The sequence below is a fragment of the Hyla sarda genome, unplaced genomic scaffold (genome assembly GCF_029499605.1).
Source record: "Hyla sarda isolate aHylSar1 unplaced genomic scaffold, aHylSar1.hap1 scaffold_544, whole genome shotgun sequence".
Classification (NCBI taxonomy): domain Eukaryota; kingdom Metazoa; phylum Chordata; class Amphibia; order Anura; family Hylidae; genus Hyla; species Hyla sarda.
The window spans coordinates 190,337-217,956 of record NW_026610555.1 but is presented as its reverse complement, the minus strand read 5'-3'; the positions used below and the strand labels follow the sequence as shown (position 1 = coordinate 217,956).

At 47.7% G+C, this 27,620-nt stretch overlaps 10 non-coding genes and 2 pseudogenes across 10 annotated transcripts; all 12 read right to left on the bottom strand.

The window, feature by feature from the left end:
* Nucleotides 1-593: 593 nt before the first annotated feature.
* Nucleotides 594-784, bottom strand: LOC130339486 (U2 spliceosomal RNA). The gene has a single exon (XR_008879854.1). It is a non-coding gene; the product is annotated as a U2 spliceosomal RNA (small nuclear RNA).
* A 5,179-nt stretch (nucleotides 785-5,963) lies between these two features.
* LOC130339479 (U2 spliceosomal RNA) lies at nucleotides 5,964-6,154 on the bottom strand. The gene has a single exon (XR_008879848.1). It is a non-coding gene; the product is annotated as a U2 spliceosomal RNA (small nuclear RNA).
* Nucleotides 6,155-8,243: 2,089 nt separating this feature from the next.
* On the bottom strand, nucleotides 8,244-8,434 carry LOC130339478 (U2 spliceosomal RNA). Its single transcript, XR_008879847.1, has one exon. It is a non-coding gene; the product is annotated as a U2 spliceosomal RNA (small nuclear RNA).
* Nucleotides 8,435-10,520: 2,086 nt separating this feature from the next.
* LOC130339477 (U2 spliceosomal RNA) lies at nucleotides 10,521-10,711 on the bottom strand. Its single transcript, XR_008879846.1, has one exon. It is a non-coding gene; the product is annotated as a U2 spliceosomal RNA (small nuclear RNA).
* Nucleotides 10,712-12,805: 2,094 nt separating this feature from the next.
* On the bottom strand, nucleotides 12,806-12,996 carry LOC130339476 (U2 spliceosomal RNA). The gene has a single exon (XR_008879845.1). It is a non-coding gene; the product is annotated as a U2 spliceosomal RNA (small nuclear RNA).
* Nucleotides 12,997-15,096: 2,100 nt separating this feature from the next.
* LOC130339475 (U2 spliceosomal RNA) lies at nucleotides 15,097-15,287 on the bottom strand. The gene has a single exon (XR_008879844.1). It is a non-coding gene; the product is annotated as a U2 spliceosomal RNA (small nuclear RNA).
* Nucleotides 15,288-17,377: 2,090 nt separating this feature from the next.
* On the bottom strand, nucleotides 17,378-17,568 carry LOC130339473 (U2 spliceosomal RNA). Its single transcript, XR_008879843.1, has one exon. It is a non-coding gene; the product is annotated as a U2 spliceosomal RNA (small nuclear RNA).
* A 2,090-nt stretch (nucleotides 17,569-19,658) lies between these two features.
* Nucleotides 19,659-19,849, bottom strand: LOC130339472 (U2 spliceosomal RNA). Its single transcript, XR_008879842.1, has one exon. It is a non-coding gene; the product is annotated as a U2 spliceosomal RNA (small nuclear RNA).
* A 2,088-nt stretch (nucleotides 19,850-21,937) lies between these two features.
* Nucleotides 21,938-22,128, bottom strand: LOC130339470 (U2 spliceosomal RNA). The gene has a single exon (XR_008879840.1). It is a non-coding gene; the product is annotated as a U2 spliceosomal RNA (small nuclear RNA).
* A 2,092-nt stretch (nucleotides 22,129-24,220) lies between these two features.
* Nucleotides 24,221-24,411, bottom strand: LOC130339469 (U2 spliceosomal RNA). The gene has a single exon (XR_008879839.1). It is a non-coding gene; the product is annotated as a U2 spliceosomal RNA (small nuclear RNA).
* A 2,086-nt stretch (nucleotides 24,412-26,497) lies between these two features.
* On the bottom strand, nucleotides 26,498-26,677 carry LOC130339494 (U2 spliceosomal RNA; annotated as a pseudogene).
* A 690-nt stretch (nucleotides 26,678-27,367) lies between these two features.
* Nucleotides 27,368-27,527, bottom strand: LOC130339502 (U2 spliceosomal RNA; annotated as a pseudogene).
* Nucleotides 27,528-27,620: the final 93 nt, after the last annotated feature.

Here is a 27,620-nt window from a genome sequence, read left to right as displayed (position 1 = left end):
CCAATCCATTAGTGCAATGGATGGCTGGAAGCATTTGTCTTTGCCTTTGCAATACCACAGAAGCAATGCATGGTCAATGTACAGCAATGACACACCTGTGTGAACAGCCAGGAGACCCCCCCCCCCCCCCATGTTATGTTACATAGTTACATAGTTAGTACGGTCGAAAAAAGACATATGTCCATCACGTTCAACCAGGGAATTAAGGGGTAGGGGTGTGGCGCGATATTGGGGAAGGGATGAGATTTTATATTTCTTCATAAGCATTAATCTTATTTTGTCAATTAGGAACATTCAGCACCCACCCGCTATCAAGGCAGCTGCCTATCATGTCATGCCCTACCTGCACAGGTGTGCTGGCTACTCAAATGATCCAATTAAGGAGGCCATTTAGTCAGCAGCAGCAGAAGTCCTGTGCCTGGACGCTCCAACAGGGGCCAGACACAAGCAGAAGCAGAAGCAGCAGAAGCAGCAGCAGCACCACCTTTTGTTTATTGGCTGCAGCAGCAGCAAGGCCCACAGGGCTGGCTAGCTGGCTAGCCAGCAAGCAGGTAGCAATGAAAGTAGGAATCTTTCTTTTTAACCCTGTAAGGGGGTGGTGCACTGTACCCGAAGATACTGCCATATCGGGTCAATGCATAGGGCGACGGAAGCAAGCTTCGAAATCGGCCCCCGTTCTCAAAAATCCATTTAATATATGGTCCCCAGATAGGGAACGTATCAGATATTAAACTGATAAGAACAGATACTACACTTGATCTTAGCCAAAAGGCCGAGAAGCGATAACCGTGAAAGGGGCGGGCCCAACAAGGTCCCCTTCATGGGCACTATCACTGCTTGCTGTCAGGGAGGCTGCCAGACAATTTTCCATGCACACTCTGGGCTGGGGGGCAGTCAACCACCAGTACACACAGCAGAACCTAAACCCATACCATTATTGCTAAGCAGCAAGACAGGGGCCCATTGCACTCCCACGGGGCCTTTTTAAATGCAATCCATAACCCGGATTTGCCAGGAACCCTTCTTACTCCTCCTACTTGCATGTGACACTGGGCTTAGGATCTGCATAGGAAACACACACACAAGCACACACCTACCTTTGTTGCCTGCAGATGCCTCCTTGGCTGTCCCCAAACGGTATCAAACCAACACCCACGGGAAGCTGTAAGCATAGAGGACATGCCTGCACCCCATTGGACTTACCTGTGTGGGTTAAATCCGGGTTATTTGACAACCTATGGCGGTGATGGTTCTGCTCAGGCAGAGCAGTGCTGATGCTCCTCATAAAGCTGTCGCTGCTGTGAAGGTTCTAGGTGACATCACAAATCCCTTTGGTTACATACACAACAAAGCTGGGTTGTTGTTGTTTACACTCTGCAAGGCCTGTGGAAGTGAGTGACATCATAGCACTGTAGTTCTGAGGGTTCAAGATGGATGCAACAATCTCCTGTTGCTTCTATGAAGGCCGTAATAGACGACATCACCAAACAGCTCCATAGTCACATACACAGCAAAGGAGAGATGTTGTTTACACCTAGTGATGTCAGTGGTATTGAGTGACATCACAGCACAGTGCTAAGGCTCCTGGGCCTGGACACAGCAGCGGCTGCAATATCTCAACGGAGAATACGTTTATATCTATGTGTGTGTGTGCGCATATATATATATATATATATATATATATATATATATATATATTTCTCCGCCGAAATCACTTTTAAACCCATTTCCACCTTTTTTTCCCTTCTCTTCCTCTTACTTTTTTTTCACGTTTTTTTACGTTTTTCTCCTTTTCGCCTCTTTTCTGGGCGTATTATTCTTCTTTTTCTTCTTTTTTTTCGTCTAATGCATACCCCATCAGTGCAGCAATGCTTATTCAATACCGCCAGCAGATGGAGACACTGGGGGATAATTTTCTAAGGATTTATACTGATTTTTCCTGTCTGAATTTGTCGCACAGAAAGTTGCAGGCCAAATATGTGTTACGCCTAGCGCTCCGGGTCCCCGCTCCTCCCCGGAGCGCTCACGGCGCCTTTCTCCCTGCAGCTCCCCGGTCAGCGCTGACCGGGAGCGCTGCCCTGTCATGGCCGTTGGGGATGCGATTCGCACAGCGGGACGCGCCCGCTCGCGAATCGCATCCCAGGTCACTTACCCGTTCCCGTCTCCTGCGGTCATGTGCTGGCGCGCGCGGCTCCGCTCTCTAGGGCGCGCGCGCGCCAGCTCCCTGAGACTTAAAGGGCCAGTGCACCAATGATTGGTGCCTGGCCCAATTAGCTTAATTGGTTCCCATCTGTTTCCTGGCTATATCTAGTCTCCTCCCTTGCACTTCCTTGCCGGATCTTGTTGCCCTAGAGCCTAGTGAAAGCGTTTTTGTGTGTTATACCCTGTGTACCAGAACTTTGCTATCTCCCCTGACTACGAACCTTGCCGCCTGCCCCCGACCTTCTGCTACGTCCGACTTTGCTTCTGCCTACTCCCTTGTACCTCGCCTATCTTCAGCAGCCAGAGAGGTGAGCCGTTGCTAGTGGATACGACCTGGTCACTACCGCCGCAGCAAGACCATCCCGCTTTGCGGCGGGCTCTGGTGAAAACCTGTAGTGTCTTAGAACCGGTCCACTAGCACGGTCCTCGCTATCCCTCTCTGGCACAGAGGATCCACCTCCTGCCAGCCGGCATCGTGACAGTAGATCCGGCCATGGATCCCGCTGAGGTTCCCCTGCCAGTTGTCTCTGATATCGCCCGACAGATCGCCCATCTAACCCACCAGCTGTCGGAAGTGTCCACCATTGTGCGCCAACATTCGCAACTTCTTCAGCAATCATCTCCTTCGCCAGCTCCTGCACCTCCTCCGCTGCGAGTGGCCACTCCTAGCCTCCACCTGTCCTTGCCGGACAAATTTAATGGGGACTCTAAGTTTTGCCGTGGCTTTCTTTCGCAATGTTCATTGCACCTGGAGATGATGTCGGACCTGTTTCCCACTGAAAGGTCTAAGGTGGCTTTCGTAGTCAGCCTTCTGTCTGGAAAAGCTCTGTCTTGGGCCACACCGCTCTGGGACCGCAATGACCCCGTCACTGCCTCCGTACACTCCTTCTTCTCGGAAATCCGAAGTGTCTTTGAGGAACCTGCCCGAGCCTCTTCTGCTGAGACTGCCCTGTTGAACCTGGTCCAGGGTAATTCTTCCGTTGGCGAGTATGCCGTACAGTTCCGTACCCTTGCTTCAGAATTATCCTGGAATAATGAGGCACTCTGCGCGACCTTCAAAAAAGGCCTATCCAGTCGCATCAAGGATGTGCTGGCCGCACGAGAGATTCCTGCCAATCTGCAAGAACTCATCCATCTAGCTACCCGCATTGACATGCGTTTTTCTGAGCGACACCAAGAGCTCCGCCAGGAAAAAGACTTAGATCTCTGGGCACCTCTCCCACAGTATCCGTTGCAATCTACGCCTGGGCCTCCCGCCGAGGAGGCCATGCAAGTGGATAAGTCTCGCCTGACCCAGGAAGAGAGGAATCGCCGTAAGGAAGAGAATCTTTGTCTGTACTGTGCCAGTACCGAGCATTTCTTGGTGGATTGCCCTATCCGTCCTCCACGCCTGGGAAACGCACGCACGCACCCAGCTCACGTGGGTGTGGCGTCTCTTGGTTCCAAGTCTGCTCCTCCACGTCTCACGGTACCCGTGCGGATTTCTGCTTCAGCCAGCTCTTCTCTCTCAGCCGTGGCCTGCCTGGACTCTGGAGCTTCTGGAAATTTTATTCGAGAGTCCCTAGTGAATAAATTTCGCATTCCGGTGACCCGTCTTGTCAAGCCACTCCACGTTTCCGCGGTCAACGGAGCCAAGTTGGATTGCACCATACGTTTCCGCACGGAGCCCCTTCTTATGAGCATCGGATCTCATCATGAGAGGATTGAACTTTTGGTCCTCCCCAATTGCACCTCGGAAATTCTCCTTGGACTTCCCTGGCTTCAACTTCATTCCCCTACCCTGGATTGGTCCACTGGGGAGATCAGGAGTTGGGGGTCCTCTTGTTCCAAGAACTGTCTAAAACCGGTTCCCAGTACTCCCTGCCGTGACCCTGTGGTTCCTCCTGTTTCCGGTCCCCCTAAGGTCATTAAGGACTCTGCCTGCCACAGGAAATGCCCCTCCCCCCCTCCCAGTCCCGTCAGGCAAGCCTCTGTGCCACCCCATGGCCCCCGTCCTGGTGTCACACTGCCCCGTGCCAGGTCTCGCCCTCTGCCCTCTCTCCCCATTCCTACTCCTGCGGTTCTGCCTGCCGTTGAGGAATCCCTCCTCCCTTTCCCGGTGTCCTCATCCCAGGGGAGGCAGTTACCCGATAAAGAGAAGGGGAGACCTAAGGGGGGGGGTACTGTTACGCCTAGCGCTCCGGGTCCCCGCTCCTCCCCGGAGCGCTCACGGCGCCTTTCTCCCTGCAGCTCCCCGGTCAGCGCTGACCGGGAGCGCTGCCCTGTCATGGCCGTTGGGGATGCGATTCGCACAGCGGGACGCGCCCGCTCGCGAATCGCATCCCAGGTCACTTACCCGTTCCCGTCTCCTGCGGTCATGTGCTGGCGCGCGCGGCTCCGCTCTCTAGGGCGCGCGCGCGCCAGCTCCCTGAGACTTAAAGGGCCAGTGCACCAATGATTGGTGCCTGGCCCAATTAGCTTAATTGGTTCCCATCTGTTTCCTGGCTATATCTAGTCTCCTCCCTTGCACTTCCTTGCCGGATCTTGTTGCCCTAGAGCCTAGTGAAAGCGTTTTTGTGTGTTATACCCTGTGTACCAGAACTTTGCTATCTCCCCTGACTACGAACCTTGCCGCCTGCCCCCGACCTTCTGCTACGTCCGACTTTGCTTCTGCCTACTCCCTTGTACCTCGCCTATCTTCAGCAGCCAGAGAGGTGAGCCGTTGCTAGTGGATACGACCTGGTCACTACCGCCGCAGCAAGACCATCCCGCTTTGCGGCGGGCTCTGGTGAAAACCTGTAGTGTCTTAGAACCGGTCCACTAGCACGGTCCTCGCTATCCCTCTCTGGCACAGAGGATCCACCTCCTGCCAGCCGGCATCGTGACAATATGTGTGACATTTCTGCGACTTTAGCTTCTAGAGCATTTTTACAACATTATACATAGGTGCTGAATACATAAAAAGCGACTGTTCAGCGACAGACAAGTCGCATCGGCTGAAAGTAGGCCAGAATGTCAGTCCATGTTGGAGCAGGTTTAGATACAGTCTAAAGCATAGATCTCAAAGTCTGTGCACAGAATTTAGCAAGGGCCTCGCACCTTCTGATGCATCAGGTAGGTGCACAATAGCATAGCCTAACCCTCTGTACTTTGGTCTATATTGATGCGGGACATAGACAGCCAGCTGATGACCAATCCATTAGTGCAATGGATGGCTGGAAGCATTTGTCTTTGCCTTTGCAATACCACAGAAGCAATGCATGGTCAATGTACAGCAATGACACACCTGTGTGAACAGCCAGGAGACCCCCCCCCCCCCATGTTATGTTACATAGTTACATAGTTAGTACGGTCGAAAAAAGACATATGTCCATCACGTTCAACCAGGGAATTAAGGGGTAGGGGTGTGGCGCGATATTGGGGAAGGGATGAGATTTTATATTTCTTCATAAGCATTAATCTTATTTTGTCAATTAGGAACATTCAGCACCCACCCGCTATCAAGGCAGCTGCCTATCATGTCATGCCCTACCTGCACAGGTGTGCTGGCTACTCAAATGATCCAATTAAGGAGGCCATTTAGTCAGCAGCAGCAGAAGTCCTGTGCCTGGACGCTCCAACAGGGGCCAGACACAAGCAGAAGCAGAAGCAGCAGAAGCAGCAGCAGCACCACCTTTTGTTTATTGGCTGCAGCAGCAGCAAGGCCCACAGGGCTGGCTAGCTGGCTAGCCAGCAAGCAGGTAGCAATGAAAGTAGGAATCTTTCTTTTTAACCCTGTAAGGGGGTGGTGCACTGTACCCGAAGATACTGCCATATCGGGTCAATGCATAGGGCGACGGAAGCAAGCTTCGAAATCGGCCCCCGTTCTCAAAAATCCATTTAATATATGGTCCCCAGATAGGGGACGTATCAGATATTAAACTGATAAGAACAGATACTACACTTGATCTTAGCCAAAAGGCCGAGAAGCGATAACCGTGAAAGGGGCGGGCCCAACAAGGTCCCCTTCATGGGCACTATCACTGCTTGCTGTCAGGGAGGCTGCCAGACAATTTTCCATGCACACTCTGGGCTGGGGGGCAGTCAACCACCAGTACACACAGCAGAACCTAAACCCATACCATTATTGCTAAGCAGCAAGACAGGGGCCCATTGCACTCCCACGGGGCCTTTTTAAATGCAATCCATAACCCGGATTTGCCAGGAACCCTTCTTACTCCTCCTACTTGCATGTGACACTGGGCTTAGGATCTGCATAGGAAACACACACACAAGCACACACCTACCTTTGTTGCCTGCAGATGCCTCCTTGGCTGTCCCCAAACGGTATCAAACCAACACCCACGGGAAGCTGTAAGCATAGAGGACATGCCTGCACCCCATTGGACTTACCTGTGTGGGTTAAATCCGGGTTATTTGACAACCTATGGCGGTGATGGTTCTGCTCAGGCAGAGCAGTGCTGATGCTCCTCATAAAGCTGTCGCTGCTGTGAAGGTTCTAGGTGACATCACAAATCCCTTTGGTTACATACACAACAAAGCTGGGTTGTTGTTGTTTACACTCTGCAAGGCCTGTGGAAGTGAGTGACATCATAGCACTGTAGTTCTGAGGGTTCAAGATGGATGCAACAATCTCCTGTTGCTTCTATGAAGGCCGTAATAGACGACATCACCAAACAGCTCCATAGTCACATACACAGCAAAGGAGAGATGTTGTTTACACCTAGTGATGTCAGTGGTATTGAGTGACATCACAGCACAGTGCTAAGGCTCCTGGGCCTGGACACAGCAGCGGCTGCAATATCTCAACGGAGAATACGTTTATATCTATGTGTGTGTGTGCGCATATATATATATATATATATATATATATATATATATATATATATATATTTCTCCGCCGAAATCACTTTTAAACCCATTTCCACCTTTTTTTCCCTTCTCTTCCTCTTACTTTTTTTTCACGTTTTTTTACGTTTTTCTCCTTTTCGCCTCTTTTCTGGGCGTATTATTCTTCTTTTTCTTCTTTTTTTTCGTCTAATGCATACCCCATCAGTGCAGCAATGCTTATTCAATACCGCCAGCAGATGGAGACACTGGGGGATAATTTTCTAAGGATTTATACTGATTTTTCCTGTCTGAATTTGTCGCACAGAAAGTTGCAGGCCAAATATGTGTGACATTTCTGCGACTTTAGCTTCTAGAGCATTTTTACAACATTATACATAGGTGCTGAATACATAAAAAGCGACTGTTCAGCGACAGACAAGTCGCATCGGCTGAAAGTAGGCCAGAATGTCAGTCCATGTTGGAGCAGGTTTAGATACAGTCTAAAGCATAGATCTCAAAGTCTGTGCACAGAATTTAGCAAGGGCCTCGCACCTTCTGATGCATCAGGTAGGTGCACAATAGCATAGCCTAACCCTCTGTACTTTGGTCTATATTGATGCGGGACATAGACAGCCAGCTGATGACCAATCCATTAGTGCAATGGATGGCTGGAAGCATTTGTCTTTGCCTTTGCAATACCACAGAAGCAATGCATGGTCAATGTACAGCAATGACACACCTGTGTGAACAGCCAGGAGACCCCCCCCCCATGTTATGTTACATAGTTACATAGTTAGTACGGTCGAAAAAAGACATATGTCCATCACGTTCAACCAGGGAATTAAGGGGTAGGGGTGTGGCGCGATATTGGGGAAGGGATGAGATTTTATATTTCTTCATAAGCATTAATCTTATTTTGTCAATTAGGAACATTCAGCACCCACCCGCTATCAAGGCAGCTGCCTATCATGTCATGCCCTACCTGCACAGGTGTGCTGGCTACTCAAATGATCCAATTAAGGAGGCCATTTAGTCAGCAGCAGCAGAAGTCCTGTGCCTGGACGCTCCAACAGGGGCCAGACACAAGCAGAAGCAGAAGCAGCAGAAGCAGCAGCAGCACCACCTTTTGTTTATTGGCTGCAGCAGCAGCAAGGCCCACAGGGCTGGCTAGCTGGCTAGCCAGCAAGCAGGTAGCAATGAAAGTAGGAATCTTTCTTTTTAACCCTGTAAGGGGGTGGTGCACTGTACCCGAAGATACTGCCATATCGGGTCAATGCATAGGGCGACGGAAGCAAGCTTCGAAATCGGCCCCCGTTCTCAAAAATCCATTTAATATATGGTCCCCAGATAGGGGACGTATCAGATATTAAACTGATAAGAACAGATACTACACTTGATCTTAGCCAAAAGGCCGAGAAGCGATAACCGTGAAAGGGGCGGGCCCAACAAGGTCCCCTTCATGGGCACTATCACTGCTTGCTGTCAGGGAGGCTGCCAGACAATTTTCCATGCACACTCTGGGCTGGGGGGCAGTCAACCACCAGTACACACAGCAGAACCTAAACCCATACCATTATTGCTAAGCAGCAAGACAGGGGCCCATTGCACTCCCACGGGGCCTTTTTAAATGCAATCCATAACCCGGATTTGCCAGGAACCCTTCTTACTCCTCCTACTTGCATGTGACACTGGGCTTAGGATCTGCATAGGAAACACACACACAAGCACACACCTACCTTTGTTGCCTGCAGATGCCTCCTTGGCTGTCCCCAAACGGTATCAAACCAACACCCACGGGAAGCTGTAAGCATAGAGGACATGCCTGCACCCCATTGGACTTACCTGTGTGGGTTAAATCCGGGTTATTTGACAACCTATGGCGGTGATGGTTCTGCTCAGGCAGAGCAGTGCTGATGCTCCTCATAAAGCTGTCGCTGCTGTGAAGGTTCTAGGTGACATCACAAATCCCTTTGGTTACATACACAACAAAGCTGGGTTGTTGTTGTTTACACTCTGCAAGGCCTGTGGAAGTGAGTGACATCATAGCACTGTAGTTCTGAGGGTTCAAGATGGATGCAACAATCTCCTGTTGCTTCTATGAAGGCCGTAATAGACGACATCACCAAACAGCTCCATAGTCACATACACAGCAAAGGAGAGATGTTGTTTACACCTAGTGATGTCAGTGGTATTGAGTGACATCACAGCACAGTGCTAAGGCTCCTGGGCCTGGACACAGCAGCGGCTGCAATATCTCAACGGAGAATACGTTTATATCTATGTGTGTGTGTGCGCATATATATATATATATATATATATATATATATATATATATATTTCTCCGCCGAAATCACTTTTAAACCCATTTCCACCTTTTTTTCCCTTCTCTTCCTCTTACTTTTTTTTCACGTTTTTTTACGTTTTTCTCCTTTTCGCCTCTTTTCTGGGCGTATTATTCTTCTTTTTCTTCTTTTTTTTCGTCTAATGCATACCCCATCAGTGCAGCAATGCTTATTCAATACCGCCAGCAGATGGAGACACTGGGGGATAATTTTCTAAGGATTTATACTGATTTTTCCTGTCTGAATTTGTCGCACAGAAAGTTGCAGGCCAAATATGTGTGACATTTCTGCGACTTTAGCTTCTAGAGCATTTTTACAACATTATACATAGGTGCTGAATACATAAAAAGCGACTGTTCAGCGACAGACAAGTCGCATCGGCTGAAAGTAGGCCAGAATGTCAGTCCATGTTGGAGCAGGTTTAGATACAGTCTAAAGCATAGATCTCAAAGTCTGTGCACAGAATTTAGCAAGGGCCTCGCACCTTCTGATGCATCAGGTAGGTGCACAATAGCATAGCCTAACCCTCTGTACTTTGGTCTATATTGATGCGGGACATAGACAGCCAGCTGATGACCAATCCATTAGTGCAATGGATGGCTGGAAGCATTTGTCTTTGCCTTTGCAATACCACAGAAGCAATGCATGGTCAATGTACAGCAATGACACACCTGTGTGAACAGCCAGGAGACCCCCCCCCCCCCATGTTATGTTACATAGTTACATAGTTAGTACGGTCGAAAAAAGACATATGTCCATCACGTTCAACCAGGGAATTAAGGGGTAGGGGTGTGGCGCGATATTGGGGAAGGGATGAGATTTTATATTTCTTCATAAGCATTAATCTTATTTTGTCAATTAGGAACATTCAGCACCCACCCGCTATCAAGGCAGCTGCCTATCATGTCATGCCCTACCTGCACAGGTGTGCTGGCTACTCAAATGATCCAATTAAGGAGGCCATTTAGTCAGCAGCAGCAGAAGTCCTGTGCCTGGACGCTCCAACAGGGGCCAGACACAAGCAGAAGCAGAAGCAGCAGAAGCAGCAGCAGCACCACCTTTTGTTTATTGGCTGCAGCAGCAGCAAGGCCCACAGGGCTGGCTAGCTGGCTAGCCAGCAAGCAGGTAGCAATGAAAGTAGGAATCTTTCTTTTTAACCCTGTAAGGGGGTGGTGCACTGTACCCGAAGATACTGCCATATCGGGTCAATGCATAGGGCGACGGAAGCAAGCTTCGAAATCGGCCCCCGTTCTCAAAAATCCATTTAATATATGGTCCCCAGATAGGGGACGTATCAGATATTAAACTGATAAGAACAGATACTACACTTGATCTTAGCCAAAAGGCCGAGAAGCGATAACCGTGAAAGGGGCGGGCCCAACAAGGTCCCCTTCATGGGCACTATCACTGCTTGCTGTCAGGGAGGCTGCCAGACAATTTTCCATGCACACTCTGGGCTGGGGGGCAGTCAACCACCAGTACACACAGCAGAACCTAAACCCATACCATTATTGCTAAGCAGCAAGACAGGGGCCCATTGCACTCCCACGGGGCCTTTTTAAATGCAATCCATAACCCGGATTTGCCAGGAACCCTTCTTACTCCTCCTACTTGCATGTGACACTGGGCTTAGGATCTGCATAGGAAACACACACACAAGCACACACCTACCTTTGTTGCCTGCAGATGCCTCCTTGGCTGTCCCCAAACGGTATCAAACCAACACCCACGGGAAGCTGTAAGCATAGAGGACATGCCTGCACCCCATTGGACTTACCTGTGTGGGTTAAATCCGGGTTATTTGACAACCTATGGCGGTGATGGTTCTGCTCAGGCAGAGCAGTGCTGATGCTCCTCATAAAGCTGTCGCTGCTGTGAAGGTTCTAGGTGACATCACAAATCCCTTTGGTTACATACACAACAAAGCTGGGTTGTTGTTGTTTACACTCTGCAAGGCCTGTGGAAGTGAGTGACATCATAGCACTGTAGTTCTGAGGGTTCAAGATGGATGCAACAATCTCCTGTTGCTTCTATGAAGGCCGTAATAGACGACATCACCAAACAGCTCCATAGTCACATACACAGCAAAGGAGAGATGTTGTTTACACCTAGTGATGTCAGTGGTATTGAGTGACATCACAGCACAGTGCTAAGGCTCCTGGGCCTGGACACAGCAGCGGCTGCAATATCTCAACGGAGAATACGTTTATATCTATGTGTGTGTGTGCGCATATATATATATATATATATATATATATATATATATATATATATATATATTTCTCCGCCGAAATCACTTTTAAACCCATTTCCACCTTTTTTTCCCTTCTCTTCCTCTTACTTTTTTTTCACGTTTTTTTACGTTTTTCTCCTTTTCGCCTCTTTTCTGGGCGTATTATTCTTCTTTTTCTTCTTTTTTTTCGTCTAATGCATACCCCATCAGTGCAGCAATGCTTATTCAATACCGCCAGCAGATGGAGACACTGGGGGATAATTTTCTAAGGATTTATACTGATTTTTCCTGTCTGAATTTGTCGCACAGAAAGTTGCAGGCCAAATATGTGTGACATTTCTGCGACTTTAGCTTCTAGAGCATTTTTACAACATTATACATAGGTGCTGAATACATAAAAAGCGACTGTTCAGCGACAGACAAGTCGCATCGGCTGAAAGTAGGCCAGAATGTCAGTCCATGTTGGAGCAGGTTTAGATACAGTCTAAAGCATAGATCTCAAAGTCTGTGCACAGAATTTAGCAAGGGCCTCGCACCTTCTGATGCATCAGGTAGGTGCACAATAGCATAGCCTAACCCTCTGTACTTTGGTCTATATTGATGCGGGACATAGACAGCCAGCTGATGACCAATCCATTAGTGCAATGGATGGCTGGAAGCATTTGTCTTTGCCTTTGCAATACCACAGAAGCAATGCATGGTCAATGTACAGCAATGACACACCTGTGTGAACAGCCAGGAGACCCCCCCCCCCCCATGTTATGTTACATAGTTACATAGTTAGTACGGTCGAAAAAAGACATATGTCCATCACGTTCAACCAGGGAATTAAGGGGTAGGGGTGTGGCGCGATATTGGGGAAGGGATGAGATTTTATATTTCTTCATAAGCATTAATCTTATTTTGTCAATTAGGAACATTCAGCACCCACCCGCTATCAAGGCAGCTGCCTATCATGTCATGCCCTACCTGCACAGGTGTGCTGGCTACTCAAATGATCCAATTAAGGAGGCCATTTAGTCAGCAGCAGCAGAAGTCCTGTGCCTGGACGCTCCAACAGGGGCCAGACACAAGCAGAAGCAGAAGCAGCAGAAGCAGCAGCAGCACCACCTTTTGTTTATTGGCTGCAGCAGCAGCAAGGCCCACAGGGCTGGCTAGCTGGCTAGCCAGCAAGCAGGTAGCAATGAAAGTAGGAATCTTTCTTTTTAACCCTGTAAGGGGGTGGTGCACTGTACCCGAAGATACTGCCATATCGGGTCAATGCATAGGGCGACGGAAGCAAGCTTCGAAATCGGCCCCCGTTCTCAAAAATCCATTTAATATATGGTCCCCAGATAGGGGACGTATCAGATATTAAACTGATAAGAACAGATACTACACTTGATCTTAGCCAAAAGGCCGAGAAGCGATAACCGTGAAAGGGGCGGGCCCAACAAGGTCCCCTTCATGGGCACTATCACTGCTTGCTGTCAGGGAGGCTGCCAGACAATTTTCCATGCACACTCTGGGCTGGGGGGCAGTCAACCACCAGTACACACAGCAGAACCTAAACCCATACCATTATTGCTAAGCAGCAAGACAGGGGCCCATTGCACTCCCACGGGGCCTTTTTAAATGCAATCCATAACCCGGATTTGCCAGGAACCCTTCTTACTCCTCCTACTTGCATGTGACACTGGGCTTAGGATCTGCATAGGAAACACACACACAAGCACACACCTACCTTTGTTGCCTGCAGATGCCTCCTTGGCTGTCCCCAAACGGTATCAAACCAACACCCACGGGAAGCTGTAAGCATAGAGGACATGCCTGCACCCCATTGGACTTACCTGTGTGGGTTAAATCCGGGTTATTTGACAACCTATGGCGGTGATGGTTCTGCTCAGGCAGAGCAGTGCTGATGCTCCTCATAAAGCTGTCGCTGCTGTGAAGGTTCTAGGTGACATCACAAATCCCTTTGGTTACATACACAACAAAGCTGGGTTGTTGTTGTTTACACTCTGCAAGGCCTGTGGAAGTGAGTGACATCATAGCACTGTAGTTCTGAGGGTTCAAGATGGATGCAAAACAATCTCCTGTTGCTTCTATGAAGGCCGTAATAGACGACATCACCAAACAGCTCCATAGTCACATACACAGCAAAGGAGAGATGTTGTTTACACCTAGTGATGTCAGTGGTATTGAGTGACATCACAGCACAGTGCTAAGGCTCCTGGGCCTGGACACAGCAGCGGCTGCAATATCTCAACGGAGAATACGTTTATATCTATGTGTGTGTGTGCGCATATATATATATATATATATATATATATATATATATATATATATATATATATATTTCTCCGCCGAAATCACTTTTAAACCCATTTCCACCTTTTTTTCCCTTCTCTTCCTCTTACTTTTTTTTCACGTTTTTTTACGTTTTTCTCCTTTTCGCCTCTTTTCTGGGCGTATTATTCTTCTTTTTCTTCTTTTTTTTCGTCTAATGCATACCCCATCAGTGCAGCAATGCTTATTCAATACCGCCAGCAGATGGAGACACTGGGGGATAATTTTCTAAGGATTTATACTGATTTTTCCTGTCTGAATTTGTCGCACAGAAAGTTGCAGGCCAAATATGTGTGACATTTCTGCGACTTTAGCTTCTAGAGCATTTTTACAACATTATACATAGGTGCTGAATACATAAAAAGCGACTGTTCAGCGACAGACAAGTCGCATCGGCTGAAAGTAGGCCAGAATGTCAGTCCATGTTGGAGCAGGTTTAGATACAGTCTAAAGCATAGATCTCAAAGTCTGTGCACAGAATTTAGCAAGGGCCTCGCACCTTCTGATGCATCAGGTAGGTGCACAATAGCATAGCCTAACCCTCTGTACTTTGGTCTATATTGATGCGGGACATAGACAGCCAGCTGATGACCAATCCATTAGTGCAATGGATGGCTGGAAGCATTTGTCTTTGCCTTTGCAATACCACAGAAGCAATGCATGGTCAATGTACAGCAATGACACACCTGTGTGAACAGCCAGGAGACCCCCCCCCCCCCATGTTATGTTACATAGTTACATAGTTAGTACGGTCGAAAAAAGACATATGTCCATCACGTTCAACCAGGGAATTAAGGGGTAGGGGTGTGGCGCGATATTGGGGAAGGGATGAGATTTTATATTTCTTCATAAGCATTAATCTTATTTTGTCAATTAGGAACATTCAGCACCCACCCGCTATCAAGGCAGCTGCCTATCATGTCATGCCCTACCTGCACAGGTGTGCTGGCTACTCAAATGATCCAATTAAGGAGGCCATTTAGTCAGCAGCAGCAGAAGTCCTGTGCCTGGACGCTCCAACAGGGGCCAGACACAAGCAGAAGCAGAAGCAGCAGAAGCAGCAGCAGCACCACCTTTTGTTTATTGGCTGCAGCAGCAGCAAGGCCCACAGGGCTGGCTAGCTGGCTAGCCAGCAAGCAGGTAGCAATGAAAGTAGGAATCTTTCTTTTTAACCCTGTAAGGGGGTGGTGCACTGTACCCGAAGATACTGCCATATCGGGTCAATGCATAGGGCGACGGAAGCAAGCTTCGAAATCGGCCCCCGTTCTCAAAAATCCATTTAATATATGGTCCCCAGATAGGGGACGTATCAGATATTAAACTGATAAGAACAGATACTACACTTGATCTTAGCCAAAAGGCCGAGAAGCGATAACCGTGAAAGGGGCGGGCCCAACAAGGTCCCCTTCATGGGCACTATCACTGCTTGCTGTCAGGGAGGCTGCCAGACAATTTTCCATGCACACTCTGGGCTGGGGGGCAGTCAACCACCAGTACACACAGCAGAACCTAAACCCATACCATTATTGCTAAGCAGCAAGACAGGGGCCCATTGCACTCCCACGGGGCCTTTTTAAATGCAATCCATAACCCGGATTTGCCAGGAACCCTTCTTACTCCTCCTACTTGCATGTGACACTGGGCTTAGGATCTGCATAGGAAACACACACACAAGCACACACCTACCTTTGTTGCCTGCAGATGCCTCCTTGGCTGTCCCCAAACGGTATCAAACCAACACCCACGGGAAGCTGTAAGCATAGAGGACATGCCTGCACCCCATTGGACTTACCTGTGTGGGTTAAATCCGGGTTATTTGACAACCTATGGCGGTGATGGTTCTGCTCAGGCAGAGCAGTGCTGATGCTCCTCATAAAGCTGTCGCTGCTGTGAAGGTTCTAGGTGACATCACAAATCCCTTTGGTTACATACACAACAAAGCTGGGTTGTTGTTGTTTACACTCTGCAAGGCCTGTGGAAGTGAGTGACATCATAGCACTGTAGTTCTGAGGGTTCAAGATGGATGCAACAATCTCCTGTTGCTTCTATGAAGGCCGTAATAGACGACATCACCAAACAGCTCCATAGTCACATACACAGCAAAGGAGAGATGTTGTTTACACCTAGTGATGTCAGTGGTATTGAGTGACATCACAGCACAGTGCTAAGGCTCCTGGGCCTGGACACAGCAGCGGCTGCAATATCTCAACGGAGAATACGTTTATATCTATGTGTGTGTGTGCGCATATATATATATATATATATATATATATATATATATATATATATATTTCTCCGCCGAAATCACTTTTAAACCCATTTCCACCTTTTTTTCCCTTCTCTTCCTCTTACTTTTTTTTCACGTTTTTTTACGTTTTTCTCCTTTTCGCCTCTTTTCTGGGCGTATTATTCTTCTTTTTCTTCTTTTTTTTCGTCTAATGCATACCCCATCAGTGCAGCAATGCTTATTCAATACCGCCAGCAGATGGAGACACTGGGGGATAATTTTCTAAGGATTTATACTGATTTTTCCTGTCTGAATTTGTCGCACAGAAAGTTGCAGGCCAAATATGTGTGACATTTCTGCGACTTTAGCTTCTAGAGCATTTTTACAACATTATACATAGGTGCTGAATACATAAAAAGCGACTGTTCAGCGACAGACAAGTCGCATCGGCTGAAAGTAGGCCAGAATGTCAGTCCATGTTGGAGCAGGTTTAGATACAGTCTAAAGCATAGATCTCAAAGTCTGTGCACAGAATTTAGCAAGGGCCTCGCACCTTCTGATGCATCAGGTAGGTGCACAATAGCATAGCCTAACCCTCTGTACTTTGGTCTATATTGATGCGGGACATAGACAGCCAGCTGATGACCAATCCATTAGTGCAATGGATGGCTGGAAGCATTTGTTTTTGCCTTTGCAATACCACAGAAGCAATGCATGGTCAATGTACAGCAATGACACACCTGTGTGAACAGCCAGGAGACCCCCCCCCCCCCATGTTATGTTACATAGTTACATAGTTAGTACGGTCGAAAAAAGACATATGTCCATCACGTTCAACCAGGGAATTAAGGGGTAGGGGTGTGGCGCGATATTGGGGAAGGGATGAGATTTTATATTTCTTCATAAGCATTAATCTTATTTTGTCAATTAGGAACATTCAGCACCCACCCGCTATCAAGGCAGCTGCCTATCATGTCATGCCCTACCTGCACAGGTGTGCTGGCTACTCAAATGATCCAATTAAGGAGGCCATTTAGTCAGCAGCAGCAGAAGTCCTGTGCCTGGACGCTCCAACAGGGGCCAGACACAAGCAGAAGCAGAAGCAGCAGAAGCAGCAGCAGCACCACCTTTTGTTTATTGGCTGCAGCAGCAGCAAGGCCCACAGGGCTGGCTAGCTGGCTAGCCAGCAAGCAGGTAGCAATGAAAGTAGGAATCTTTCTTTTTAACCCTGTAAGGGGGTGGTGCACTGTACCCGAAGATACTGCCATATCGGGTCAATGCATAGGGCGACGGAAGCAAGCTTCGAAATCGGCCCCCGTTCTCAAAAATCCATTTAATATATGGTCCCCAGATAGGGGACGTATCAGATATTAAACTGATAAGAACAGATACTACACTTGATCTTAGCCAAAAGGCCGAGAAGCGATAACCGTGAAAGGGGCGGGCCCAACAAGGTCCCCTTCATGGGCACTATCACTGCTTGCTGTCAGGGAGGCTGCCAGACAATTTTCCATGCACACTCTGGGCTGGGGGGCAGTCAACCACCAGTACACACAGCAGAACCTAAACCCATACCATTATTGCTAAGCAGCAAGACAGGGGCCCATTGCACTCCCACGGGGCCTTTTTAAATGCAATCCATAACCCGGATTTGCCAGGAACCCTTCTTACTCCTCCTACTTGCATGTGACACTGGGCTTAGGATCTGCATAGGAAACACACACACAAGCACACACCTACCTTTGTTGCCTGCAGATGCCTCCTTGGCTGTCCCCAAACGGTATCAAACCAACACCCACGGGAAGCTGTAAGCATAGAGGACATGCCTGCACCCCATTGGACTTACCTGTGTGGGTTAAATCCGGGTTATTTGACAACCTATGGCGGTGATGGTTCTGCTCAGGCAGAGCAGTGCTGATGCTCCTCATAAAGCTGTCGCTGCTGTGAAGGTTCTAGGTGACATCACAAATCCCTTTGGTTACATACACAACAAAGCTGGGTTGTTGTTGTTTACACTCTGCAAGGCCTGTGGAAGTGAGTGACATCATAGCACTGTAGTTCTGAGGGTTCAAGATGGATGCAACAATCTCCTGCTTCTATGAAGGCCGTAATAGACGACATCACCAAACAGCTCCATAGTCACATACACAGCAAAGGAGAGATGTTGTTTACACCTAGTGATGTCAGTGGTATTGAGTGACATCACAGCACAGTGCTAAGGCTCCTGGGCCTGGACACAGCAGCGGCTGCAATATCTCAACGGAGAATACGTTTATATCTATGTGTGTGTGTGCGCATATATATATATATATATATATATATATATATATATATATATATATATATTCTCCGCCGAAATCACTTTTAAACCCATTTCCACCTTTTTTTCCCTTCTCTTCCTCTTACTTTTTTTTCACGTTTTTTTACGTTTTTCTCCTTTTCGCCTCTTTTCTGGGCGTATTATTCTTCTTTTTCTTCTTTTTTTTCGTCTAATGCATACCCCATCAGTGCAGCAATGCTTATTCAATACCGCCAGCAGATGGAGACACTGGGGGATAATTTTCTAAGGATTTATACTGATTTTTCCTGTCTGAATTTGTCGCACAGAAAGTTGCAGGCCAAATATGTGTGACATTTCTGCGACTTTAGCTTCTAGAGCATTTTTACAACATTATACATAGGTGCTGAATACATAAAAAGCGACTGTTCAGCGACAGACAAGTCGCATCGGCTGAAAGTAGGCCAGAATGTCAGTCCATGTTGGAGCAGGTTTAGATACAGTCTAAAGCATAGATCTCAAAGTCTGTGCACAGAATTTAGCAAGGGCCTCGCACCTTCTGATGCATCAGGTAGGTGCACAATAGCATAGCCTAACCCTCTGTACTTTGGTCTATATTGATGCGGGACATAGACAGCCAGCTGATGACCAATCCATTAGTGCAATGGATGGCTGGAAGCATTTGTCTTTGCCTTTGCAATACCACAGAAGCAATGCATGGTCAATGTACAGCAATGACACACCTGTGTGAACAGCCAGGAGACCCCCCCCCCCCCATGTTATGTTACATAGTTACATAGTTAGTACGGTCGAAAAAAGACATATGTCCATCACGTTCAACCAGGGAATTAAGGGGTAGGGGTGTGGCGCGATATTGGGGAAGGGATGAGATTTTATATTTCTTCATAAGCATTAATCTTATTTTGTCAATTAGGAACATTCAGCACCCACCCGCTATCAAGGCAGCTGCCTATCATGTCATGCCCTACCTGCACAGGTGTGCTGGCTACTCAAATGATCCAATTAAGGAGGCCATTTAGTCAGCAGCAGCAGAAGTCCTGTGCCTGGACGCTCCAACAGGGGCCAGACACAAGCAGAAGCAGAAGCAGCAGAAGCAGCAGCAGCACCACCTTTTGTTTATTGGCTGCAGCAGCAGCAAGGCCCACAGGGCTGGCTAGCTGGCTAGCCAGCAAGCAGGTAGCAATGAAAGTAGGAATCTTTCTTTTTAACCCTGTAAGGGGGTGGTGCACTGTACCCGAAGATACTGCCATATCGGGTCAATGCATAGGGCGACGGAAGCAAGCTTCGAAATCGGCCCCCGTTCTCAAAAATCCATTTAATATATGGTCCCCAGATAGGGGACGTATCAGATATTAAACTGATAAGAACAGATACTACACTTGATCTTAGCCAAAAGGCCGAGAAGCGATAACCGTGAAAGGGGCGGGCCCAACAAGGTCCCCTTCATGGGCACTATCACTGCTTGCTGTCAGGGAGGCTGCCAGACAATTTTCCATGCACACTCTGGGCTGGGGGGCAGTCAACCACCAGTACACACAGCAGAACCTAAACCCATACCATTATTGCTAAGCAGCAAGACAGGGGCCCATTGCACTCCCACGGGGCCTTTTTAAATGCAATCCATAACCCGGATTTGCCAGGAACCCTTCTTACTCCTCCTACTTGCATGTGACACTGGGCTTAGGATCTGCATAGGAAACACACACACAAGCACACACCTACCTTTGTTGCCTGCAGATGCCTCCTTGGCTGTCCCCAAACGGTATCAAACCAACACCCACGGGAAGCTGTAAGCATAGAGGACATGCCTGCACCCCATTGGACTTACCTGTGTGGGTTAAATCCGGGTTATTTGACAACCTATGGCGGTGATGGTTCTGCTCAGGCAGAGCAGTGCTGATGCTCCTCATAAAGCTGTCGCTGCTGTGAAGGTTCTAGGTGACATCACAAATCCCTTTGGTTACATACACAACAAAGCTGGGTTGTTGTTGTTTACACTCTGCAAGGCCTGTGGAAGTGAGTGACATCATAGCACTGTAGTTCTGAGGGTTCAAGATGGATGCAACAATCTCCTGTTGCTTCTATGAAGGCCGTAATAGACGACATCACCAAACAGCTCCATAGTCACATACACAGCAAAGGAGAGATGTTGTTTACACCTAGTGATGTCAGTGGTATTGAGTGACATCACAGCACAGTGCTAAGGCTCCTGGGCCTGGACACAGCAGCGGCTGCAATATCTCAACGGAGAATACGTTTATATCTATGTGTGTGTGTGCGCATATATATATATATATATATATATATATATATATATATATATATATATATATATCTCCGCCGAAATCACTTTTAAACCCATTTCCACCTTTTTTTCCCTTCTCTTCCTCTTACTTTTTTTTCACGTTTTTTTACGTTTTTCTCCTTTTCGCCTCTTTTCTGGGCGTATTATTCTTCTTTTTCTTCTTTTTTTTCGTCTAATGCATACCCCATCAGTGCAGCAATGCTTATTCAATACCGCCAGCAGATGGAGACACTGGGGGATAATTTTCTAAGGATTTATACTGATTTTTCCTGTCTGAATTTGTCGCACAGAAAGTTGCAGGCCAAATATGTGTGACATTTCTGCGACTTTAGCTTCTAGAGCATTTTTACAACATTATACATAGGTGCTGAATACATAAAAAGCGACTGTTCAGCGACAGACAAGTCGCATCGGCTGAAAGTAGGCCAGAATGTCAGTCCATGTTGGAGCAGGTTTAGATACAGTCTAAAGCATAGATCTCAAAGTCTGTGCACAGAATTTAGCAAGGGCCTCGCACCTTCTGATGCATCAGGTAGGTGCACAATAGCATAGCCTAACCCTCTGTACTTTGGTCTATATTGATGCGGGACATAGACAGCCAGCTGATGACCAATCCATTAGTGCAATGGATGGCTGGAAGCATTTGTCTTTGCCTTTGCAATACCACAGAAGCAATGCATGGTCAATGTACAGCAATGACACACCTGTGTGAACAGCCAGGAGACCCCCCCCCCCCCCATGTTATGTTACATAGTTACATAGTTAGTACGGTCGAAAAAAGACATATGTCCATCACGTTCAACCAGGGAATTAAGGGGTAGGGGTGTGGCGCGATATTGGGGAAGGGATGAGATTTTATATTTCTTCATAAGCATTAATCTTATTTTGTCAATTAGGAACATTCAGCACCCACCCGCTATCAAGGCAGCTGCCTATCATGTCATGCCCTACCTGCACAGGTGTGCTGGCTACTCAAATGATCCAATTAAGGAGGCCATTTAGTCAGCAGCAGCAGAAGTCCTGTGCCTGGACGCTCCAACAGGGGCCAGACACAAGCAGAAGCAGAAGCAGCAGCAGCACCACCTTTTGTTTATTGGCTGCAGCAGCAGCAAGGCCCACAGGGCTGGCTAGCTGGCTAGCCAGCAAGCAGGTAGCAATGAAAGTAGGAATCTTTCTTTTTAACCCTGTAAGGGGGTGGTGCACTGTACCCGAAGATACTGCCATATCGGGTCAATGCATAGGGCGACGGAAGCAAGCTTCGAAATCGGCCCCCGTTCTCAAAAATCCATTTAATATATGGTCCCCAGATAGGGGACGTATCAGATATTAAACTGATAAGAACAGATACTACACTTGATCTTAGCCAAAAGGCCGAGAAGCGATAACCGTGAAAGGGGCGGGCCCAACAAGGTCCCCTTCATGGGCACTATCACTGCTTGCTGTCAGGGAGGCTGCCAGACAATTTTCCATGCACACTCTGGGCTGGGGGGCAGTCAACCACCAGTACACACAGCAGAACCTAAACCCATACCATTATTGCTAAGCAGCAAGACAGGGGCCCATTGCACTCCCACGGGGCCTTTTTAAATGCAATCCATAACCCGGATTTGCCAGGAACCCTTCTTACTCCTCCTACTTGCATGTGACACTGGGCTTAGGATCTGCATAGGAAACACACACACAAGCACACACCTACCTTTGTTGCCTGCAGATGCCTCCTTGGCTGTCCCCAAACGGTATCAAACCAACACCCACGGGAAGCTGTAAGCATAGAGGACATGCCTGCACCCCATTGGACTTACCTGTGTGGGTTAAATCCGGGTTATTTGACAACCTATGGCGGTGATGGTTCTGCTCAGGCAGAGCAGTGCTGATGCTCCTCATAAAGCTGTCGCTGCTGTGAAGGTTCTAGGTGACATCACAAATCCCTTTGGTTACATACACAACAAAGCTGGGTTGTTGTTGTTTACACTCTGCAAGGCCTGTGGAAGTGAGTGACATCATAGCACTGTAGTTCTGAGGGTTCAAGATGGATGCAACAATCTCCTGTTGCTTCTATGAAGGCCGTAATAGACGACATCACCAAACAGCTCCATAGTCACATACACAGCAAAGGAGAGATGTTGTTTACACCTAGTGATGTCAGTGGTATTGAGTGACATCACAGCACAGTGCTAAGGCTCCTGGGCCTGGACACAGCAGCGGCTGCAATATCTCAACGGAGAATACGTTTATATCTATGTGTGTGTGTGCGCATATATATATATATATATATATATATATATATATATATATATATATATTTCTCCGCCGAAATCACTTTTAAACCCATTTCCACCTTTTTTTCCCTTCTCTTCCTCTTACTTTTTTTTCACGTTTTTTTACGTTTTTCTCCTTTTCGCCTCTTTTCTGGGCGTATTATTCTTCTTTTTCTTCTTTTTTTTCGTCTAATGCATACCCCATCAGTGCAGCAATGCTTATTCAATACCGCCAGCAGATGGAGACACTGGGGGATAATTTTCTAAGGATTTATACTGATTTTTCCTGTCTGAATTTGTCGCACAGAAAGTTGCAGGCCAAATATGTGTGACATTTCTGCGACTTTAGCTTCTAGAGCATTTTTACAACATTATACATAGGTGCTGAATACATAAAAAGCGACTGTTCAGCGACAGACAAGTCGCATCGGCTGAAAGTAGGCCAGAATGTCAGTCCATGTTGGAGCAGGTTTAGATACAGTCTAAAGCATAGATCTCAAAGTCTGTGCACAGAATTTAGCAAGGGCCTCGCACCTTCTGATGCATCAGGTAGGTGCACAATAGCATAGCCTAACCCTCTGTACTTTGGTCTATATTGATGCGGGACATAGACAGCCAGCTGATGACCAATCCATTAGTGCAATGGATGGCTGGAAGCATTTGTCTTTGCCTTTGCAATACCACAGAAGCAATGCATGGTCAATGTACAGCAATGACACACCTGTGTGAACAGCCAGGAGACCCCCCCCCCCCCATGTTATGTTACATAGTTACATAGTTAGTACGGTCGAAAAAAGACATATGTCCATCACGTTCAACCAGGGAATTAAGGGGTAGGGGTGTGGCGCGATATTGGGGAAGGGATGAGATTTTATATTTCTTCATAAGCATTAATCTTATTTTGTCAATTAGGAACATTCAGCACCCACCCGCTATCAAGGCAGCTGCCTATCATGTCATGCCCTACCTGCACAGGTGTGCTGGCTACTCAAATGATCCAATTAAGGAGGCCATTTAGTCAGCAGCAGCAGAAGTCCTGTGCCTGGACGCTCCAACAGGGGCCAGACACAAGCAGAAGCAGAAGCAGCAGAAGCAGCAGCAGCACCACCTTTTGTTTATTGGCTGCAGCAGCAGCAAGGCCCACAGGGCTGGCTAGCTGGCTAGCCAGCAAGCAGGTAGCAATGAAAGTAGGAATCTTTCTTTTTAACCCTGTAAGGGGGTGGTGCACTGTACCCGAAGATACTGCCATATCGGGTCAATGCATAGGGCGACGGAAGCAAGCTTCGAAATCGGCCCCCGTTCTCAAAAATCCATTTAATATATGGTCCCCAGATAGGGGACGTATCAGATATTAAACTGATAAGAACAGATACTACACTTGATCTTAGCCAAAAGGCCGAGAAGCGATAACCGTGAAAGGGGCGGGCCCAACAAGGTCCCCTTCATGGGCACTATCACTGCTTGCTGTCAGGGAGGCTGCCAGACAATTTTCCATGCACACTCTGGGCTGGGGGGCAGTCAACCACCAGTACACACAGCAGAACCTAAACCCATACCATTATTGCTAAGCAGCAAGACAGGGGCCCATTGCACTCCCACGGGGCCTTTTTAAATGCAATCCATAACCCGGATTTGCCAGGAACCCTTCTTACTCCTCCTACTTGCATGTGACACTGGGCTTAGGATCTGCATAGGAAACACACACACAAGCACACACCTACCTTTGTTGCCTGCAGATGCCTCCTTGGCTGTCCCCAAACGGTATCAAACCAACACCCACGGGAAGCTGTAAGCATAGAGGACATGCCTGCACCCCATTGGACTTACCTGTGTGGGTTAAATCCGGGTTATTTGACAACCTATGGCGGTGATGGTTCTGCTCAGGCAGAGCAGTGCTGATGCTCCTCATAAAGCTGTCGCTGCTGTGAAGGTTCTAGGTGACATCACAAATCCCTTTGGTTACATACACAACAAAGCTGGGTTGTTGTTGTTTACACTCTGCAAGGCCTGTGGAAGTGAGTGACATCATAGCACTGTAGTTCTGAGGGTTCAAGATGGATGCAACAATCTCCTGTTGCTTCTATGAAGGCCGTAATAGACGACATCACCAAACAGCTCCATAGTCACATACACAGCAAAGGAGAGATGTTGTTTACACCTAGTGATGTCAGTGGTATTGAGTGACATCACAGCACAGTGCTAAGGCTCCTGGGCCTGGACACAGCAGCGGCTGCAATATCTCAACGGAGAATACGTTTATATCTATGTGTGTGTGTGCGCATATATATATATATATATATATATATATATATATATATATATTTCTCCGCCGAAATCACTTTTAAACCCATTTCCACCTTTTTTTCCCTTCTCTTCCTCTTACTTTTTTTTCACGTTTTTTTACGTTTTTCTCCTTTTCGCCTCTTTTCTGGGCGTATTATTCTTCTTTTTCTTCTTTTTTTTCGTCTAATGCATACCCCATCAGTGCAGCAATGCTTATTCAATACCGCCAGCAGATGGAGACACTGGGGGATAATTTTCTAAGGATTTATACTGATTTTTCCTGTCTGAATTTGTCGCACAGAAAGTTGCAGGCCAAATATGTGTGACATTTCTGCGACTTTAGCTTCTAGAGCATTTTTACAACATTATACATAGGTGCTGAATACATAAAAAGCGACTGTTCAGCGACAGACAAGTCGCATCGGCTGAAAGTAGGCCAGAATGTCAGTCCATGTTGGAGCAGGTTTAGATACAGTCTAAAGCATAGATCTCAAAGTCTGTGCACAGAATTTAGCAAGGGCCTCGCACCTTCTGATGCATCAGGTAGGTGCACAATAGCATAGCCTAACCCTCTGTACTTTGGTCTATATTGATGCGGGACATAGACAGCCAGCTGATGACCAATCCATTAGTGCAATGGATGGCTGGAAGCATTTGTCTTTGCCTTTGCAATACCACAGAAGCAATGCATGGTCAATGTACAGCAATGACACACCTGTGTGAACAGCCAGGAGACCCCCCCCCCCCCATGTTATGTTACATAGTTACATAGTTAGTACGGTCGAAAAAAGACATATGTCCATCACGTTCAACCAGGGAATTAAGGGGTAGGGGTGTGGCGCGATATTGGGGAAGGGATGAGATTTTATATTTCTTCATAAGCATTAATCTTATTTTGTCAATTAGGAACATTCAGCACCCACCCGCTATCAAGGCAGCTGCCTATCATGTCATGCCCTACCTGCACAGGTGTGCTGGCTACTCAAATGATCCAATTAAGGAGGCCATTTAGTCAGCAGCAGCAGAAGTCCTGTGCCTGGACGCTCCAACAGGGGCCAGACACAAGCAGAAGCAGAAGCAGCAGAAGCAGCAGCAGCACCACCTTTTGTTTATTGGCTGCAGCAGCAGCAAGGCCCACAGGGCTGGCTAGCTGGCTAGCCAGCAAGCAGGTAGCAATGAAAGTAGGAATCTTTCTTTTTAACCCTGTAAGGGGGTGGTGCACTGTACCCGAAGATACTGCCATATCGGGTCAATGCATAGGGCGACGGAAGCAAGCTTCGAAATCGGCCCCCGTTCTCAAAAATCCATTTAATATATGGTCCCCAGATAGGGGACGTATCAGATATTAAACTGATAAGAACAGATTTTTTTTTTTTTTATCTAAAGCCGAGGAACGTGCTTTCGATTCACCCAAAGTGCAAGAAAAAGTGCAAACGTGTTACACTAAAAAAACGTGCACAAAGGATGCGGTCTATCGCAAGCCCTTCTCCGATAGGAGAGAGGCCCCCCAACAAACCTTACCCTTCGCCTCCGGACCAAAAGGTACCTGCGAGGTTCCAGGTTCGATGTCCCTTTTCGCCAAAGCTACTAGGGGACCACAAATGCTCCCGGCATCCCCCTTGGCGTTGGCCAAGGTATCTGCCCGCAGAGCCGATTGCGGTAGGTACCCTGCCAAAGCAGGGGTACCCGGGGTGTTTGCAGGGAGGTGCGGAACCTAATGGCCACACACACCTCCCCTAGACCGCCAGGAGGGACACCCAGAAGGGCTACCGCATCCTGACAAATCCTGTGAACACACAACACGCAAAAAGTGACACAGTGAGACAAAAAAATAAATAAGTGAATGTGTGCAGATATACTGCCCGGACATCCGGCCGGATCTATAAAAATTTCTCTGATCCTAGCCAGAAGGCCGGGAATCAAGAGGTGAGTGCCACAAGGTGAAGAGATTATGGTGCCCGTGCTTCAACTCAGTGAGCCTATTCTCCCAGTGAGTTTCGGCACCTCGGGGTCACCACTCCCCGAGGCACAAAAGTACCTCGGCTCTAGACCCTCTCAGCCTCATGGCGAGACCCGGAGGGAACAGGTCACATCGGGGCAGCCGTCGAGCTGATTCCTCAGAACCAGCCCCGGAAAGCCCTGGTACACCTGCATCCTCCATGCAGCACCCATCCCCACCAGCATGAAAACTGATAAGAACAGATACTACACTTGATCTTAGCCAAAAGGCCGAGAAGCGATAACCGTGAAAGGGGCGGGCCCAACAAGGTCCCCTTCATGGGCACTATCACTGCTTGCTGTCAGGGAGGCTGCCAGACAATTTTCCATGCACAC